Raw genomic sequence first — 20,168 nt, forward strand, 5'->3', positions numbered from 1 at the left:
GACTTCCAGGAAACCTCTACAGCAACAGTTGTCTGGGCTGTGCATTCCTTGACTCTGCTTCCTCTACATTCCTCTATGTTAGCTCTTCTCTGAGCTCCACATGTTCACAAGATGGCTAAGGCAGCTTTAGTCCCACCACTGTCTTCATGCAAACCTAGCAAAGAGAAAGTCTGAGTTTTCTAGTAACTCAAAGTTCCAGATTTGCTTCTCTTTGGCCCGATTGCCCATTGAGGTTGCATCAAAGCCATGACTGAGGCACTTAGAATGATGATGTGCTGATGGGTTCATCCTGGGTCATATTATCTCACCCCCAGACCCCTTCTGGATGTAGCTTTACTGAGTCCTCTAAAGCAGAATAGAGCAGCTGTGGGAGTGGTTAGATACCGGAATGTGGATAGATGCTGGTGGCACAAATATCCACCCTACCAAGTTTGCCAGTTTCTTCTCCGAGTTATTATAGTCTCCAGTAATGAGGTAAACTTGGTTTGCAAAGTTACAGTACACAATGATTTGGTCACTGGATTCATTTATGGTGAATGAAATTGAAGTCTCAAGGCCACACCATTAATCCAGATTAGATATCAAAATATCTGTCTTTAATTTTTCAGATTAATGCCTTGCAATAAGCCATACAATTTCCCGCTCTCATTACCATCCTACATTTGGCCCTCTGAAAGGGTAGAATCAGTTTGCTGAAAAATGTTTTTAAACCCCAAACAACTGTATTTTCCAGTATAGCTTGTTGATGCAGCAGAGGACATTGTTTCCAAACATAAAGTTGTATAACTAGTTAGAGCTAAATGGAATTTAAAATGACTTGTGATAAACCCTGAAAAAGTGGTACTTTAAAACAGTAATGTCAGCAAGCTGCCTATTATGTTACCATAATACCAGTGCTCTGAGTTTAGATGGAGGAGCTACAGGGCAATGACAAAAAAATATTGTGGGCTTCTGTTTTGTATGAGTGAACATGCAGAAGTGATTTTCAAGTGATTTACTGCAGTTGCATGTTGGGACATGGTATGCAACAAGACAGATGATTATGGCCACAGTTCTGAAAATGTTCAGATGGCTTTCAATTAGCTTTGGGCAAGGCTGCTTCTTGCAGAAGCCAGTATTGATTTTTCAGAGTGCCTTGTAGCTTTTCAGCAGAAGGGCTGATCATGTCAATCCTTTGAAGCCACAGGAAATGTCATTGGAGAGTGGACTGCAGAAAGCTCGCCTGCTGGGAGACTGGCTATCTGGGACCAGAGTATGGGTTCAGTTAGAGGGGGATCTAGCTCCGACCCTGGCCCCTCCACACGTGCCAGTAGATCACTCAAACTCTTGGAGCCTCGACTTCCTCATTTGTAAAGTGGAGGTACATCAGAATCTCATGAGAAAAGGCAAGTGAAGCTTCTAGCCAGGGCCTCAGACCTATCTAAGTATTTAGTAAATGTTAACTATTGTTCTGTTTTCAGAGAGGACTCTTGAAAAGAGGGAGGGGTGTTGAGTTTTTCGCTTTTTTCTCTTTTCTGGCGTTTCATTCAGAAAAAAAAAAAGTGTGAGAATGAAGAAGTTGAGTTTGGGTTGGCTCCACCTGATGATGCTTTTACTTTGTCATATGAAAAATGGAGAGTTGATATTGGCATTTTGTAGGTGCTCTGTCCTCTACTTACTTAGGACGCAGGTTTGTTGAAAACAGCCTCTCTGGAAGGATGGTGTCATTGCATCACATCTAAGAATGGCAGCCATCTGCCGTGGGAGCAGCAAGGATTTCAAGAAGTCATTGAAACTTCAGGCTGCAGATGGCACCACGTTAAAGACCCCTGACATTCTTTCTGTTTGTCATCAGAGACCTGATGGGAAGAGTGAGCATCTGAAAATAACAGGACCCAAGGACTGGAGACTGAAGCCTAGAAAGAAAAAGTGACTCAGAGGTCACGTTGATGAGTCAGTGACAATTGCAGGACCTAAAGCCGAGGGTTCCTGATACCCAGGTTAGAGGAAATAATGACTGTAACCACTGGATAACTATTGGTTATCCTCAAAATCTCTCCTTCCTCTTGCCATAAGCCATATAAATTCCCTTTCTCACTACCACCCTATATATGGCCCTCTGAAGGGGCAGTTGCTGGTCTCACCCAACCACTGAAGGATAGGAATTCACTCCCTTTTGCAGATTCAGTTTGTTAGAAGCCACCTACCCCCTCCCCAAATGTCAACATTTGCAGATCTTCTTATTGTCACTCTCTTTTCCATGAATTGAAGCCACATCTCTTGCTGGAGTTCTCAGAGTAGCCACCCTCCTAAGCTGGTGAGTTGGAGAAGGGCTGGAGGTCTCACTGTGAGTGCCTCGACTTCCTCCTAAGGCCCTTGTTTCCAGCCTGGTGCCACACACAGCCCTCCATCATACCTGAAGCCTCCTGTTCCTTGGATTCCATTTTTCTAGAGAATAAACCCATGTCCCGAGGGCTGGGGAGGGTGGTTGCCTGGCTGCTCTGAGTGGGGTGGATCTCTTATCCTCCTGAACCTTCTTGGGGTTGGAGGAGAAGCCAGCCATTTGGGGTCCCCAACTGGCGGGCTTCTCCTGGACATTCTTATCTCGGGGTCCTTGAGTTCTGACCACCTCTGCAGAGTCCATTTTGCTCTTCACTTTGCCTTCCATCTTCCCAAACTTTTGTGTCACATCTCAGCCATTTGTGTCTCCTCACCCATTTGTTGTCCTTTTGGGCTTTTGCATTTTTTTGTTTCTTTCTCACAATACTAGCAGGTTTTGGAAAGAAGCAGACATCAGTGTATCTGTTACCTACCTCCTGGATGTCAGTACCCTCCCCCTTTCCATATGTTGTCCAAAACTTCATCTCTCTTAGTACGAAGCTCTAATATGGATCTAAAGCCCAGTGAGTAGCGACTGACCAGGGATGACTGTAGTTTATTATGATTATAATTATAATTATAATTAGGGTATTGGGGATCTTGACCTTCAGCTACAGAGAATGGGTTAAGAAAATCTCTCAGTACTGATGTGTGCATTACCCCCAGCAAGGAACACACCATATGTCCAGTCACTACCAAGAACTTTCCAAATAACAAATTCAGGTTTTGTGTTATCACCAAAAATTAACCTCACAATCATGTTTATGAAAGTGTTCTGAAAATGAAATGCACCACTCTGAAATCAATGGATGGAAATCAATGAGAACTCTGAGGGAGAGGCAGATTTGCGTGTTCTTCTGTAGCTGAGCACTTGCAGGGAGGAAGTGCTGAACCTCTCTCTCAGTGCTTGTGTTTTTTAAATGCATAAACCAGCAGCAGAAGGCTTTCCCACACGTGTGCATATATCAGGGATGCAGGAAAACAAAACGTGTGTTTAGTGTTAACGTACGGTAGTGGATTTTTGTGACTACAGCATGTTTGCAGTAAAAATATTTCAAGGCAAGACGCTTTTCAAAACCCTGAGAAATTAAAGTTAAGTGAATGGTGCATATTCTATTTTGCCAAGGACTAAAATTCTCCATTAACAAATAAATATATTAGCCTGTCAGTATAATTTTTCCACCACCTGATGTATTTTAGTTGATACTACATTATTCCTGGGTACTGACATGCATAATTGTTACTGAAGGGAGTCACTAATAGTGTATTCAGAATTGACGACTGATTTACATACCTTAAACTGAAAGGTGAGACCAAAAATTTTGGCATTTCCCCCTCCCCCATTCCTCCAGTGAGAGATTATAAATTGAGTTTTTGCTTTACTACAACTACCGTTCAGCCTTGAGAAAACGTAGCTAACGGTAATGTCGACTTCAGCGTGAGATAGCCCCGTGGACTTCATTCAGAAAGTGCTGGATTCTAGAAATATCTGAAGGGCCCGGTGGTAAATCTCTGCCTCTTGACATAGTTCTTTAAGAGGGTGGATCTGGTTCAGTATTGTTCAATTAATGGTTGTTTCCTACGATCCTTTAATGGATTCTGAGAATGTTGTTATATCTCTTCTCCAGTCTGTTTGGCCATCTTTCCAGTTTGGGTACATCTCAAGTTTTATGTGTATGTGCTTGAAGAAAGAACCAGAGACTGATGTCTTTCTGTGTCCCACCTCTTGGGTTTTGTTAGCGCCCCGCCAATGAGACAGTGCCTCATGGTTAATAGCCACAGAAGCAGCTGCATTTGTATTCTGAGTTTGTGTCCTTGTGTGAGCAAAACTGGCAATTTAAGGACGATGGAAAGGGCATACACTTAAAGACATAAGATGAGTTTTGCAAGCTGTCTATAAAATACAAACCCTTTTGATTTTGAAGCCACTATATAACCAGCATACGCTAAACAAAAAGTAAAGGCAAACAAGCAGTGTTTCTTCTCTCTCTTAAACATCATCCCAAATAACTGGTTTAACCAGTTTCTCCGCCAGTCTATTGATCAGTTGCTCTGGCCTTGTGCAGATGCGGCTATGGAATGCTCTTGTGAACCTGCTGCCTTTTTTTTTTTTTTTTAAACCCTTGGCTTTAGAATAGCTGGATTTAATGGCAGGGGGCCTCAGCCTTGGTCCCTGAAGGCTCTTTTCCTCCAACTCCTTGGAGGGGGAAGCATGATTAATTTCTCCCCCTTCCTGATGATAGGCAAGATCGGCAGGCCATGGGTACCCCCGTGCCAGCACACCTGAATTCAGGGGGCAGCTCCCCAGACAATTGCTCTCTTGTTCCTTAGTCTCTTGGGCCTGGGGAGCAGTGAGGGCGAAAGGGTAATGAATTCCTCTAGGTGGTGATAAGAGCTACATTCCAAGAGGATTAACGGCACAAAAACCAGCTTCTAGGAGGAAGAAACTGAAAAAGCGAGGGAAGGGAGACACCCACACTGATGCACAAACATAGACGCACAGTGAGCTTTTTCCAGTGTGCTCAAAACCACATTCCGATTTTAGCTGTCAGAAAGTGCAGCTACTTTGACAAGAGCATCTACATGCTTTAAAAGGCTTGGGAGCATCCTGGTTTGCTGAAGGGAATTGTGGTCATATCCTCCGCTTCGCCGTAACAATTACATCTGGTGACTATCATGACCTCCTCCTTGATCAAGACGCAGAAACATTTTCCGAATACCTTGATTTCAGAGTTTTCAACCTAGAGGAGCAGAAGAGGGGAAGAAAAAGTTCACATAATTCGTGAACCACATCTGAGAATGGTTCTGTCAATAGAAATTTGGCCCCATTAAAATGTTCCTCAAATGGCAGGATCACTGCAATGAAATTTGGGATCCTACTTGTGCAACTCAAGTGGAGGCCCCTTGTATGTGCTTCAATGGATATATCTGGTGAAACGTAACGGCAGTATCATTCCTGTGTGCTAATCGAGGGCCAGAACCAACCCACACACATCTGCCTAGCGATTCCTCACTGCTGTTATGAAAATAAACCTCTCATTTTTTACAGGAAGTCACTACCCCCAAAGGGGAAAACGAGAGCACATGGCTGTGGTCCTTGATTTCCTCAATCACTTCCAACCCTTTACCACCCCCTCCCCCCAGTTGTTGGGATACCCTAAATGTTCAGATTTTATTTTATTTTATTATTTTTTTTAATGTTCAGATTTTAAATCTAAACACCTTCCGTCTTGCCATTTCCCCTATTGCTGCACGTGCGTGTGTGCACACACACACACACACACATCGGACTTAGTTTATCTCCACAAAAATAATTCTGAAAGTGTTTGCTAATCAGACACATTTCTTGAGAAATAAACACATCATCAGCTCTTAGGAAGCAATGACTTTTACAAGTACTGTGCTATAGCCTAAACCAGAAATACATCACACTATTGTAGGAAACTACAGCTTTTACATTTTCTTGTCTGAACTCTGCTCCTCTTTTTAGTGAGAGGAGGACATCCATCCCATAAATATCCAAGCAGGGCTTCGGTAGAGAAGCCTGACCCACACTTTGTGTGGCCCAGTCCATCGGAAATCTACCCTCTTGATGTCAGTACAGGCTTAATGAAGTTAAACATTTGCCTAGTGAGTTTGTTTTTGAGAGGAGTCACTTCAGGAAGGCATGTTGGAACAAATCTAAGCTTAGCTAACCATGAGTAATTCTTTGCCCGTGTCCATAATTTTAACAATGTGAATCATTAGCTCAGACCCTGTTTTTTATCCCAAAGAAGAAAAGATGCATTAGGCAAGACCACGAATTTTAGTGAAGGCTCTTTGTGCTTTAGTAGAAAAGAATGTTGATGTTCCTCCCCTTTGTGCAAGGAGATGACTTTAGCCTTGGCCTCATGACCCTTAAAAAGGAGCCGCAGGTTTTCTGCAGTGTAACCTGCTCTAGTAATGAGCCACATTTGGCCATTTCCATCTTGCTTACGTGCTTTGGTCTCCTGCCTCTGGAGGCCTCACCAAAGTGGGAGGCTAATTATTGACAAGGATTCTTGTTTTGTTTTGTTAAGATGTTATTTATTTATTCATGAGAGACACTGCGTGAGAGGCAGAGAGACACAGGCTGAGGGAGAAGCAGGCTCCCCGAGAGGAGCCCGATGTGGGACTCGATCCCAGGACCCCAGGTTCACACGCTGAGCCAAAGGCAGACTTCAACCGTAGACCCACCCAAGGTGTCCCACCAAGGATTCTTGTTAATATCCTTTCTTCCCATTTTGAGGGAAAGTTTGTAGAAAATACAAGTAGCTTTAAATGTATTTTAAAGTGATTTCTGGGATACACATGAAAATGCTTTTCAATTGAGTTTGTTAGTTATTTGCTATGACCGAACAAACCAGATTTTAGCAACAAAGGCATACCTTTGACGTCTTGCCAGGGTTGTGTTTTGTAGCTAAACATGACATTTAGGAAATGTCAACTCTGAATGACTTTTTAAAAAATTGTAGTAAAGTACGGTTGGATATACGTACAATCTCTGATTTACAAGAACTTGACAAACAAGTTTCCAGTGGACATAAAAGGCCGCCCTTCCTCCTTCTCTCTCCCCTTTCAGGATCCCTTTCATTTCTCCTCTTTGCCCTTCCACCCGTCTCCCTCCCATCCCCCTCAGTGTCAGGCCACTTCAAGCACTGCCATGGAAACTGCTTGTGGAAAAACTTGGCTGTTCTGGAAAATGCGTGGTTTCTATAGAAAAAAGTGGAAGAAGAAACTGTGTAATAGGCACAATTGAGCCTGGCCCCAGAGATCACTGCTGGGGAGGACCAAGTGGACTCCCCAGTATTTTCTTTAATGTGGCATGATTCCTTTTTATTCCATTTACTTTCTTTGTCTTAACTTACAAGTTTTTCTTTCTTTCTTTCTTTCTTTCTTTCTTTCTTTCTTTCTTCTTTCTTTCTTTCTTTCTTTCTTTCTTTCTTTCTTTCTTTCTGATCTAGCTGCCTTTGAGAGAGCCAAGGAAAACCGCTTTCATTTGGTGGATTGGGTCAGGCTATAGTGACCATACTCATACACAACCCTTGTGTATGTTTAGCGCTTTTTGTCTTACTGTTTACAAAAGATTTCCACACACACATTTGTTCTTCAGCTGCTTTACAAATGGTGAGACAGACTCAGAGAACTTGAAATATTTGAGCTGCTAGAAGCAGAACTAAAAACTGCAAATTTAAATTCTGAATTTAGTTCTCCTTCCATTCCATATTCCATTGTGTGTGTCAGTATTTTTATGCATTATGTTTTTGTATATTCACACATGTGCACACATCTCTGCCTTTTTAAATAGTGGAGCAAACCTGTTTGCAGATGATTAAGAAACAGTACAATTCACAGACTCTCAAACCATCTCTCACCTCGATATTTTGTTATCTTATAAGATCCTTATGCCTAGACGGTGAAAATTAGATAACTGGGCCTTATTTTGAGAGCTTTAGAGATTGAGAATGTTGTGTGTGTCCATAAAACATACTTAAAAACCTGAATGTTAAGATTTTACAAGTTGACTAGGAAATAGCTATGTAACTATTAATTAAAAAATTAATAAAATTCATGAAATATATCTTTTCAATAACAGGCCTAATCCCAACACTAATAGTATTTTTACGTCTGTGGTTTTGCACTCCTTACGTATAGTAAGTCAGTACACTCTTGGCAAATGGGTATCATTTGTATCTACAAAATATATTTGAATTCCATACAAGAAAGCCAGGTTCATTAGATATTTTCATGTGTTAACCTTCTGATCAGGGCTTAAATAACACAGTTCTGAAACTGAAAATGATGATACATGCAGAAAAACACATTTTCTAGGTCTATTTATAGTAATAATAATGATAGTTCTAAACAGATTGTCTCACTGGCAATGAACATACAATGGGGACATGATAAGAGATGAACTGGTGCCATTTTCTGAGATAGAAAATTCTCACATTTTACATAAAGCCAGAAGTAAAAATGGTTCCAAGAAAAAACATGTGTTAAGAATTATAAGTGTTTAGCTTAGAAGGAGGGAAAAAAATTGGGTTATCACAAACATTGCTTTTTTTTCCTCCCAAAGTATAGAAACAGTTTCCATTCTCTGACTCCATGATGTCATACTCTGAATAAGAAATAGTGAAGGAAATGGAATTATGCAAATCAATGACAAACTTGGTATCAATTAGATTTAAATAGGAAATGAAAATCTGAGCAGTGTGGTAAATATCTACTAAAGCCTTAAAGATCGTGGAATTATTATTTGTTAGAATCTTGTTTATGGCTAAAATTGTGTAAAGTTCTACCTAAATATTTTTCTCAAACTATAGCATCATCCTCCATCATTATTAACAGATGTTGAATTTTTGTTCCATTCATTTTTATTTTATGGCCGGGTTTTGGGGAACATACATTTACCTCTCTAATCTACCTCACTTATAGGTTACTGCTATTGCTGATGGTCATCCCAATGGCAGTATCTATAAGATTACGTACACTTGGGCTCTGCTGCAGCCTTTAGCATTGCTGGCTAAGTGAGACCACTAAGAAATGAAGCCAACCCCCCAGTGACATGGAAAGACTTCTCCCTATCTGAACCTGACAGAAGTTCATAGGCTCTAAATCTCGGCTCACCCTCTCACTTTCTTTGGAGACTGGTAGGCAGTTATGGAGACCAGCAACTTCTGCCTTTCGAAAAACCTGGAAAGGGAGAAAAGCCACTATGTAACTGATGTGATTTTTTTAAAAATGCCTCTTTTCTTAGTTTAAACAGGGTTTGAAAAGCCAACCCAGACCAAATTATTTTTTCCATACTTTGATACATCTTGGCTGAATTTTAAAGCACAGGTTGTATTTTATATAATGAGGACAGGGAAACTTTATTCCCATTTCACACAAAATTCCAAGTACAGTGACTTGGTCTGGGTCCATTTACATGCAAGTAGACCATCATAATGTTAACTGTGAACTAGCATTGGGTTTTAAAGTCTTTGTAGTTAATTTTAGAGCAGCAGTATATACGTGAAAGCAGTACCTGTCTCCAAGTGCATTGCGGACATCATGTTTGAGAGGTGACAAGGATAATCAGTTTGACTTCATAGCTGAAGGCATCCAAGCACAACAGAGCCTGGGAGAGACTTACTTAACCAGAGACAAAGAAACTGCCCTGATGTCAGGCAGCTAATGTCCTGTCACTTGCCAAACATTCCTGCTACAGATTCATGTTCTGAAATTTTCATGAACCAACTAGACGAACAAACTGTGTGGTCTGGATTAAATAATATCTGCTGAAAAAGAAAGGAGTGAAGTTAGCCAGAAGGCCAGATGGCAGCTGTATTTTCTGCAGAACTCTATTTGGAAAGTGAGCTTTATGTAATTTTTGGTCATTTCTTCCTGTCTTAGGAGTCCGCTTTCAGAATAAGTCACACAGGTTTCAAAAAACAAATAGCATAGACATAGGCTTGTCATACAACCCGTCCACACAGCATTCTAGCTATTTGATGAAGAAGCTTGGTTTCCATTTCTTCCAGCATTGTTGTCTATTCTATCCTCTGTCCTTTTTGTTACCCACCTCTCTGAATTACCCCAGAGCTCACCTCCACAGCTTACAATACCGTGGAGTTCACATAGAGGAAAAATGGGGCTGAAGAGGTCATGAACTTATCACTAGCTCTTTGTGGTTGACTAACGTTGTTCGCTTATGTGCGGGAAACCAGCAGTTGTCAACTGCATACACACAAATGTGGAGTTTCCTTTTTCTTCAAGGCGGAGTGCCATTTCTTGGCTGTATCTTCTAGCAAACTTAGAAAGTAATACCTTGGACTCATGAAAATTTAGTTCCTGTTCCCTGTTTCAGAATTTTCTCCTGCGGTTATAGGGTGAGCTTCAAGCATTTAAACAGGAACAAAAAAACACCAACTCACACCCGGATTCCTGAACCATAGCAAATCAAGAGAGAGGAAAATGTCCAGAAATCAATTAAGGTTGTTCATTTTCCAAATGGTGGGAACATCTCTAGGCATATTTTGTTTCTTCTCTTTCTTCCTTCATTTCTTATTGGTTACCAAGACTTGATCATATTCCTTCTAACTGGCTATTTGTTTCATAGTTTCTTCACCATGATCTTCTTTATCACTCTAGCCAGAGTCTCATGGTCTCATTCTAGACTCTTCAGAGCTGCTCCAACCAAATGCAAATATTGTTCCATCTGCTATGCATCCTAACCCTAGTCTGATCTTCATAAAACATAAAACATGATGGTGTTCACATCTTTAGAGAGGCTAGCCATTCCATAGTTTGTTCTGCAGGAAATGCGATGCAGATAGATATCTCTGCCTAGACCTCATGGCCTGAGTGACCTGCCAGCTCCTCTCTTTTCTCTGTCCTCCAAGACCCAACTTCATTTCCCGCTGCTTCACATTATGTTGGTTCTGAAGTCAGCGTCTGATGAAAGCCAGCCTGTATCCCATTTCTGTGATGTCTGTTTTTGGAATAAAGTGTTCCAAGAGAAGTCTCACTTGGAATACCCTTCCCTTTTTCCTTCTAGCTCAATAAACATTCATCCACTTTCTCCTTCTATTTCAGTTCAACACATACTTCCTGAGCATGTGCCATTAAATAGTGCATGGTGGAGTGCAAGGCTGTGTGAAACAGGGTCCCTACGGTACTTGTCCGGTACTTAAAGTCTAGACCAGCAGGCTACAGAGTGGAGTGCTCAAAATAATCCACTGGGGTTATTTTGAGCACTCCAGGAAGAATGTACTAGAACTTATATTTACATGTTTTCATGTCATTTTAAATTTCTCTGTGAAGTATATAACATATTAGTACATGGTATTAGGCACATGGTAGACATTTACAGATAAATGGTATACACATATTGTGTATCCACGTGTGAAGCATTTCTACTAATGGAATGAATAATAAAAAAAATATAGAGAGCCTCAGGGGCCCCTGGGTGGCTCAGTCATTTGAGTATCTGACTCTTGATTTCGGCTCAGGTCATGATCTCAGGGTCCTGGGATCGAGCCCCACATCAGGCTCTGTGCTCAGCAGGGGGTCTGCTTGAGATTCTCTTTCTTCCCCTCTCTCTCTGTCCCTCCCCCTGCTCTCTCTCTCTCTCTCTCTTTCTAAAATAAATAAATAAAATATTGAAAAAAAATAGAGCCCCAAATTCAGAACTTTAATTGGGGTTGTAGGAGGTCAGCAAATTGGCCCACTCCAATCCATTTATTCTCCATTTAAAAAATTATTTGCTAATCCTGTACAGTGTGCCAAGCAGTGTGGAGAGAGAGAGAAGTCAGGTAAGAGATCAAAATCTCAGCTACATTTCTGACAGATGCTCACTGGAAAATGTGGCTTTATATCAGAGCCAGGATGATTAGATAATACTTTACTCTTGCAGTAAGCAGACCCAGTCATAGGCAACATAGGACATTATAGGACATTTTCTACCTCCCTCCTTCTTAGCCCAAAGCTTACTAGACCAGGAGTAGCTAAGAAGTCACTCTCTTTGTTAGAAAGATCCTAACAGAGGGGAGAGTATGGGGCATGCTCAGATTTTTTTAAATGCACCTGTGAGATAAGCCGCTTCCTCATGGGGGAGAGAGCAGGTGGAAAGAGGTCACAGTGTTTCTATAATATGCAGGTCCCTTCTGATAAGTACGCCACTTTTGTCCAGCTTTTATCACCTCCTAATAAGTAAGATTTTCTGTTGTTTTGAACGTATCTCCCTAAAAAAGAGCACTCTTTTCACCAAAAGTATAAGCAAAACACATAAAACTTGATGACGGGATTTTGAATTGTGTGCTTGAAGGCCTAAAATGTATCTGGACTGAGGCCTAGAACCTGATGCCATTATATGGCCCTTCCCCAGAATTCACTACTTGATTTCTTAACCCTGCATTAGAACACAAAGTGTGTGTGTGTGTGTGTGTGTGTGTGTGTGTGTGTGTTTGAAAAGAATGGTGTGGCTGTCAGTTTCATCTGACTAACTTGTGAAACTCCTTTCCTAGCTCTATCCCTCTATTCCTCATCATGTGTGCACAAAAGCGCACACACACACATCCACACACAGGATTTCCTACAGTTAAATTTTGCAATTTTTGGCACGTTATGGAATCAAAAACATGGGTGAAGCCATGCGGTCCTGGGGGGGGGTGGGGAACAAAGAACGACAAAACTTATTGCTTCTCAATGCTAAGCACAAGGTAATTTAGTGTCATTCTAGAAAGAGAGGAAGGGAGAAAGAGAAGATGCATTGGAAGGACATCTCGTCTTGGAGTGAGGGACTTCGTTGAGGTCCATTCTAGTCCATCCACACTCCTCCTGCCTGACCTCCTAGGGCAAAACTCTAACATGACCTTCTGAAAGATTAAAATCTATCCAGTTTTTAAATATCTACAGAGAAAGATTTCACAACTTCCCTCAATAACTAATTCAAATGATTAAAATATAGGTTTAGAGAACACCACAAACTGTCCAGGCATTCTTGCTTCAGTTTAAAATGGTTTTCTTTCAGTACTGGGAGAGACAATTCATCACCATCCCTCGTGTGATATCATGGTATTAAGTTGACCACTAGATTTACAACTGAATATGCCAATCCAATGCCATCATATACCTCCTTTTGTTTACTTTGAATCGTCTACATGGTGTCTCTGTCTTCTTCAATTTTCTGCACCCTGCTTTAGATGTGGAAACTAAGTAAAAGGATTGTATGATGGTTTCCATGTGCTTATCCAAACTAGTCAGCTTAAAAAAAAAACAATGCTAATTTAAAATCAGCTTTTTGCCTGTCCCTTTTGATTTCTTCGAGGTATTGGTGATGTGGAAAACAAAGGCAGAAGAGAAATTATTAAATTTCCTTACTACCCTACAGCCCATTGACAAGTCCTTGAAACAGGCTGAGTGACATTCCTCTAGGGGCTCAACTGCCTTGATGTTGATACTTTGCTAAGGGCAAGAGGCAGTCCGATCCCCAGGACCCTGCAAGTCTACCTTAACATATAAAAATTCCTTTGGAAACTTCCTTTATCTCTGCCCTCCAAGATACATGCTGGCAGTCATCCCCCAAGCATCTGACCCATCGATATACATCTGAAGGGTCTCATGACTGACTTTTTACTAAACAATAATAAATGACCTTTCGTAATAATAACTAGCCCCTTTGGGATCCTGGAAACCTTATTTCCAAAATCCCTGAGAGGTTTACGCTCTCCCCAACCCCCTCCCAATTTGAAACTATAGAACCAGCCACTCCTCGTGACCCTAGTTCAGCTCCTTCTGCCCACGGGTCCTCCCCCCTACTTTAATAAAAACCATCTCTTTTGCACCAAAGATGTCTCAAGAATTCTTTCTTGGCTGTCAGCTTCAAACCCTAACGTCCTTCCTACGTCATTAGGACATTTATACATAGTTCTTTAGATTACCAGAAATCTTCTTAATCCAAAAATGTGAATGCTGGAAATTTCAAGAAGGTCAGGGAAGGAAATTTTTGAGCAGATCTTAGTTAGGATACCTATTTGACTTCTGAGATAAAAACAAAACAACAGTGGCTTTAAAATGTAAAGGTCAGTTTCTCCCTGTGAAAGTGTCCACAGCGTGCAGGCTGACGTAGAGGCTCCACAGTCAAGGGGACTCATCTTCTTACCTCGTTGCTCTGCTCTCTTGCCCTGATGGCTTCCATTTCAAGATATTGTCACATTTTAGCCAACAAAAGAGTGCAAGAGGAAGAGGAAACCACACCTTTGTTTTTAAGGGGACAACCTAGAAGCTGTGCATCTTCCTTCTGTTCACATCCCACCCGCCAGCACGTAGCTGCATGAACATACTAAGCTATAAGGGAGGCTGGGAATGATGCCAGGTGGTCTCGTGCCCAGGTAGGACTTCAAAGCTGTATTACCAAAGAAAGAAGGAGGGGATAGATGATGGGGGTAACAGTCCTGCCTCTGGCTCTGTCCATCCAGCCTGAGAAGCACGTTTTGACCATGACGTCAGCCAGGGGACCTTTAAGTAGTGTAGAAAATACCTAAGGATATGAAGGAGAAAATCCTGCTGTCCAGTAAGAGCCCAGACCACTGGAGAAGATTTGTGTTTCAGGCTAGCGGATCTCAGGCCTGGCCTTCAGTCTCAGGCCTAGCCCTCTCCTGCTACTAGAAATGAAGTTGAAGCTTAATTAACTCCAAGAATACTTTGGCTACTGTACCACCTAATTAAAATATATTATCTAAGTGAGGTTTCCAAACTAAATAGGTTCAATATAAAACCAAGGTCACAACTTTGCCTGGTTACTCTCATATCAGGCCACAGAAGCCACGCTGCTCTGTCGCTCCTTGATCTAGATCATCTTGTTAGTCTAAAGTATTGCTACACTTCCACGAAAGGGGCACAAACATGTATCTGAGGCTTGTAATAAAAAAGATATAAAACTTTTTAAATGCCAGTAAATGAAAATTTTAAGTTAAAAAACAAATTGTACTACTGCTACCACTCCCCTTGTAAGATCCGTATTACTTTAAGAATGTTCTAGGAAAATACCCATAAAAAGACATTTTGCTGATTACAATGCTATACATATTCCATCTGGGACTTGCAAGTTCTATTTGTTTATTCGATTAACCAGGTGCTTTTTCCTGTTAGTGTCCACATTCGTCTTTTTCAAATGTAACCCTGGTTTTCATCTCAGCCTGACAAGACCAACCTGGATTTTGACAGTCACACTGATTTTTATCTATTTAAACTGCTAGAAGCAAAATCTGATTTTGTTCCTGGCTTTTGTTATTGAGAAAAGTAATAAAAACCAAGGCGGAATTAGATCAGGGACATCCATTATTTTAGCCAGGAACAAAAAGTAAATATATAGCTCTACCTAAGTATTGGATTAATTTAAGTATATGGGGGATATTAAAAATTGCATTTAAAATGTGTTTCTCAGCTGATCACTTATTTGACATACAAATTTAACACTTCTATTGTCTGATGTGGAAATAATAATATAATAATAATGAAAATTCTCATGTGTTGAGTTCTCAGTATGTACAAATTTCTCTGTGCTCAGTGCCTAAGCCTCGAATCAGTCCTATCCAATCTGCATGGCCGCTAACAAAGCAGAGGAAGGAACTTTGGGTGGAAGATAAACAACAGGTTCTACCTCAATTAATGCTCCCGATGGAATAGATTATGCATTCTCATCAAAGGCTACATTGCCTGCAAGGGGGTGAAAATTCATTCTTGAAGAGTGAAGGAGTCAGATATTATGGCTGAAGTCAGATTGGGCGGGGAGGAGATGTGACAGTGGAAGAGTGGCCGGAGAGAAGCTACAATGCTGACTTTGAAGATGGACGGGGACAGGAGCTAAAGCATAGAGATGAACTCCAGAATCTGGAGTTCCAGATCCTCCTCTGGAACTTTCAGAGTTGAATGCAGCCCTGATGACACCTTGGTTTTAACCCAGTGAGATCCGTGTTGGACTTCTGACCTACAGAACTGTAAGAATAAATTTGTATTCCTCGAAGCCACTAACTTTGTGCTAATCTGTAATAGCAAGCTAATACCCCAGTTTCCTGTCCGGAAGAATAGAATGATCTATGTCACAGGTTTTTGGTAAGCATTAAATAAAATAGTCCGTGAAAAGCACTTAGCATAGGGAGCAGAGTGACATCCTGACTTTGCCAGTGCTTGGATGGTCAAGGTTTGCACTCAGAGCGCACTTATCCCATGTTTATGTTGCTGATAGATCTTTCTTTCTCTTTCTTTCTTTCTTTCTTTCTTTCTTTCTTTCTTTCTTTCTTTCTTTCTTTCTTTCTTTTTTAAAGATTTTACATATTTATTCATGAGAGACACACACACACAGAGAGAGAGAGAGAGAGAGAGAGAGAGGCAGAGACAGAGACACAGGCAGAGGGAGAAGCAGGCTCCATGCAGGGAGCGCGACGTGGAACTCGCTCCCAGGGCCCCAGGATCACGCCCTGCGCTGAAGGCAGATGCTCAACTGCTGAGCCACCCAGGGATGCCCGACCTCTTTCTTTATATCAGTGACAACAGTCAAGTTTTATACTGGCCCTGTCACTTTAAAAAGATTCTGTAGATTTCTCCTTAGATTCATGATACATGATTTTGTATTTCAATTATGGGAAATGCCTTTTATTAACTTCTGTGAACAACCAATCCTTAGGTCCTCCCCCAAAGCTGTTCTCCTGTGTCTTCCCCCTCTCTGCCCTGTCTGAATAAATGCCTGCAGCCTTGGTGGGGTCTGTGGAGAGGTGAGAGAGCAAATCCCCAGCAGTAGCAGAGAGGAGAGAAGGGCCAGCTACCAAGCACCCCAGTAAGGGAGAGGGAGCACCAGGTGAGGCTGCCCTTTCCGAGAGAGGCTTTCCAAGTTAGAGCCTGGCTGGCCTGGGAAGGCTGAACCTCGGCTGTATTGTTTTCTTTTCTTAATTTTAAGGAAGTGTGTGTGTTTTCATTCTTGCTTTTTTAACAACCAGGACAATCCCCGCTGAAAATGAGAATCTTTGCAATGAACATTCACTGACTTGCTTCATTAAGTCAGTTGGGTAGAGCCTAGTGTAAATGAAGTGAAGTCCACAGGTTTTTCTCTATCTTTGTTGAGTCAATTATTTTCACAGAGAACAGATTTTGCATTATCACAGGAAAAGAAACTAACAGCATTATATTCCTACTACCCGAGTGTTAAAACTGTGTGTGTTTACATATGTTATCTTTTAACTCACAGCATTGCTGTGAAATAGAAATTACTACTCTCATTTCCTGCTGAGGAAGAGGGAGTGTCCTCACGGTATCATTATGAAGTAAATCAATAGGTATTATTACTCCTGTTGTTAGCCAGGAGCCTAGGGGCTCAGGGAGGGTGGCATCTGTACTGGTTTGGCTGGGACAGCAATGTGGCTGTTGTCTGGGGCTGCTGCTAGCTGGTTGCCCAGGCAGGACCTGTTCCTGAAGCCATGTTTCAATGCCTGGTTGTTAGTCTTTAAGATCCATGTATTAGACTTCGTCTGTGAGCTGAGAGATGCTCAGATTCTACAGTGATACACTCAGGCTAACGAAGTTTTAATAAGGATAATGAGCCAGCCTTTATTTTTAGGGCATTTCTTTCTTTCTAAGGACCAGGACATCCCCTTTCCAATATTAAGGGCTCATGGACTTCTCTTGCTCCCCACACCAGTCTGATCCCTGCACTGCCCTAGCATTCTTTCTGAAATGTGCATCTGGCCTTTCCCCTCCCTTGCTTGTGGCCTCTCAGGGACTCCTTGCTAACCTCAGGATAAGGCTGAGGCTCTACATCCTATTCACAGACTTCTCTTTATGTAGATTCATCTCCTCTTCTGGTTCTCGGATAGTGAGCACCAGGCCTGAACATCTTTTGCACCTGGGCTTTGGTGAATTCCAGTCCCTCTGCTGAGATCATGTTCTCCCTTTTCATTCCCTCTTCGCTGCACCCCATTCATCTGAATAATCAGGGTCCAACTTAGATCTAACATCCATCTCAAAGCTTTCCTTGAACCTCTTAATGTTACTTATTTACCCCCCGACCCTCCACCCCAGTCAAAATGCTCTAATAAAATCTTGTACTTCCTCTGTAATAGTGTGTGCTGACTCGTGTCCCGTTTACCTGTCTGGTAACCCTCACCAGAATCAAAGTTCCCTGAGGCCAGGGTTTGTATTCCACTCACTGTTTTTCTAGTACTTGGCACAAGTCTACGCATGTAGGAAGTTCTTGGTAAAATGTTCTCAAATGAATAAGGAACAGAAGACCTACATTCAAGTCCTGGGCCTGCTGCTTTCTAGTTGTGACTAGAAAGTTGACTTTGGAAGTTCCTCATGCACTTAGGGTCTTGGTTTCCAAATTTAAAAAAAAGAGAAATTTTTCTGAGATGTTATGAAGTTCTTTTCAAGCATGAACATACTGGGATTCTAATGCAACTCATTAGCCATCCAGAAACCATAAATCAGCAATCATGTCTTGCAAATGAGAAGCTGGGAGCATTGCCATGGACTTAATTTCTTGAACATGGATTGATTATTTCATTCCATCCACTTATACACATTAATGGTCAACAGATTCATACTTGTTCTTATGTTGGTATTTTTGTTCTTGACCCAAGGGTTTATTTTCTTCAGGATACTCTCTTCATTTTATACTGACTGGCACATCTGAAAAGAGCCCCTTAAGCCCGAGAAAATAATAAAGCCTGTTTATGTCTACTTTTTTGTTCTTATGTCCATCTGTTTTTACACAGAGGGAGTTAATGAAACTTATTGCTGTACTAAGAATTTCAAGTGAAGGTAATTTAAAAAACTGTTAGATGAGAAACTGTAGTCTCAAATAAGAAACAAAATCTGCAATTTTTGCTGATTTTCGTGGACTTGAGTTGGTAATAGATCTAATACCATATATAACTGTGTGAAATATTTGATATGAAAATAGAGACGCCTGGGTGGCTCAGTGGTTGAGCGTCTGTCTGCCTTTGGCTCGGGTCATGATCCCAGGATCCTGGGATCGAGTCCCGCATCAGGCTCCCACGCGGAGCCTGCTTCTCCCTCTGCCTGTGTCTCTGCCTCTCTTTATGTGTCTCTCATGAATAAATAAATAAAATTTAAAAATATTTGATATGAAAATAAAAGGAAAAAAGAGAACATGCCAGCAGCAAAAGTGTTAATGTCAAATGTCAAATGTAAACCATTGCAGTAATTCACATGCAGTAACTTCACTTTCCTGGTGAAGGAATCCATGTCAAACTAGGGGTTATCTGTGCTTATACACTTTGGAGGTTGCTTCCTTCTATGTTCCCAGCACTAATTATCATAGGAATCAGAATCTAAGTATATCTCAGATACTTGTTTAGATATTTCACTCATATTTCCTACATAATAATCTACAGTGGTAATTTACTAAGAGTTTCTATAGGTATAATTAATTTTTCCTAAAATTTGCTATATATTTCCTGGTAAATGTGACTAATTCAAACTTGAAAATGATTTTTAACATTTTTTGAAAGTTACTTCTTAACCTTATTGCAAAGTCTTGATCAATATTATTAAAATGTTACATCTAATGGGATAAAACATCAGTACTCTACCCAAACCCACTACATGCGATTTTTATTTTCTGCTTTTAATTGAAAGTTTTTCTTGCCCAATGCAGAATTCCTTTTATCTTTGGACAAAACTGTATTTGGCCTAGCTTATAGGTTAATTAGCATCAGGATCTTTTCCCTGTATCTCCATTATTTTTATGCATTGTTGCTTATTTAGCAATCCATGGTGATCTCTGACCTCCTGACTCAGCAAAGCTCACTTCCAGGTCAGGTGGCCATGACCTCTTGTAGACAGAACAGTTTGTTAGCACACCGGGAAAACACCAAAGACAAATGGATTTGTTGTTTCTTTAACAATGAGTTACTCAGAGCTCAAATCACAGCCAATGAAAATTATTTGATGACTCAAATACTTGGTATAGAAACCTTGATGAAAATATATACTTTTCAAGAAAATAAGAATATATCTTTATTTTATATGGAAAATAAATTGTGGTGGTTTATTTGGGAGACAGTTTTTGCATTTGATTACAGATGACTTAAATTACTTTGCAACATCTGAGTGTGGAAAGTGAATTCCAGTTTTTTAGGCTGCATATAGGGTATATGGATGTGTAAATGAAAGTTCAAACCCTAAAAGTTACTGGACACATTGATGATCCACTAAATAATACTATTAATTTGGCTATATTCTTTAGCATGTTAATTGTTTCCATCATTAAGATCAATGATTTTTTTTAA

General features: G+C 40.9%; 1 protein-coding gene across 4 annotated transcripts in view; it reads left to right on the forward strand.

The window, feature by feature from the left end:
* Positions 1–20,168, forward strand: part of SPATS2L (spermatogenesis associated serine rich 2 like) — a 159,948-nt gene that overhangs the window by 38,538 nt on the left and 101,242 nt on the right. The window lies entirely within an intron of this gene.

The sequence above is a fragment of the Vulpes lagopus genome, chromosome 22 (genome assembly GCF_018345385.1).
Source record: "Vulpes lagopus strain Blue_001 chromosome 22, ASM1834538v1, whole genome shotgun sequence".
In the NCBI taxonomy this organism is placed as follows: domain Eukaryota; kingdom Metazoa; phylum Chordata; class Mammalia; order Carnivora; family Canidae; genus Vulpes; species Vulpes lagopus.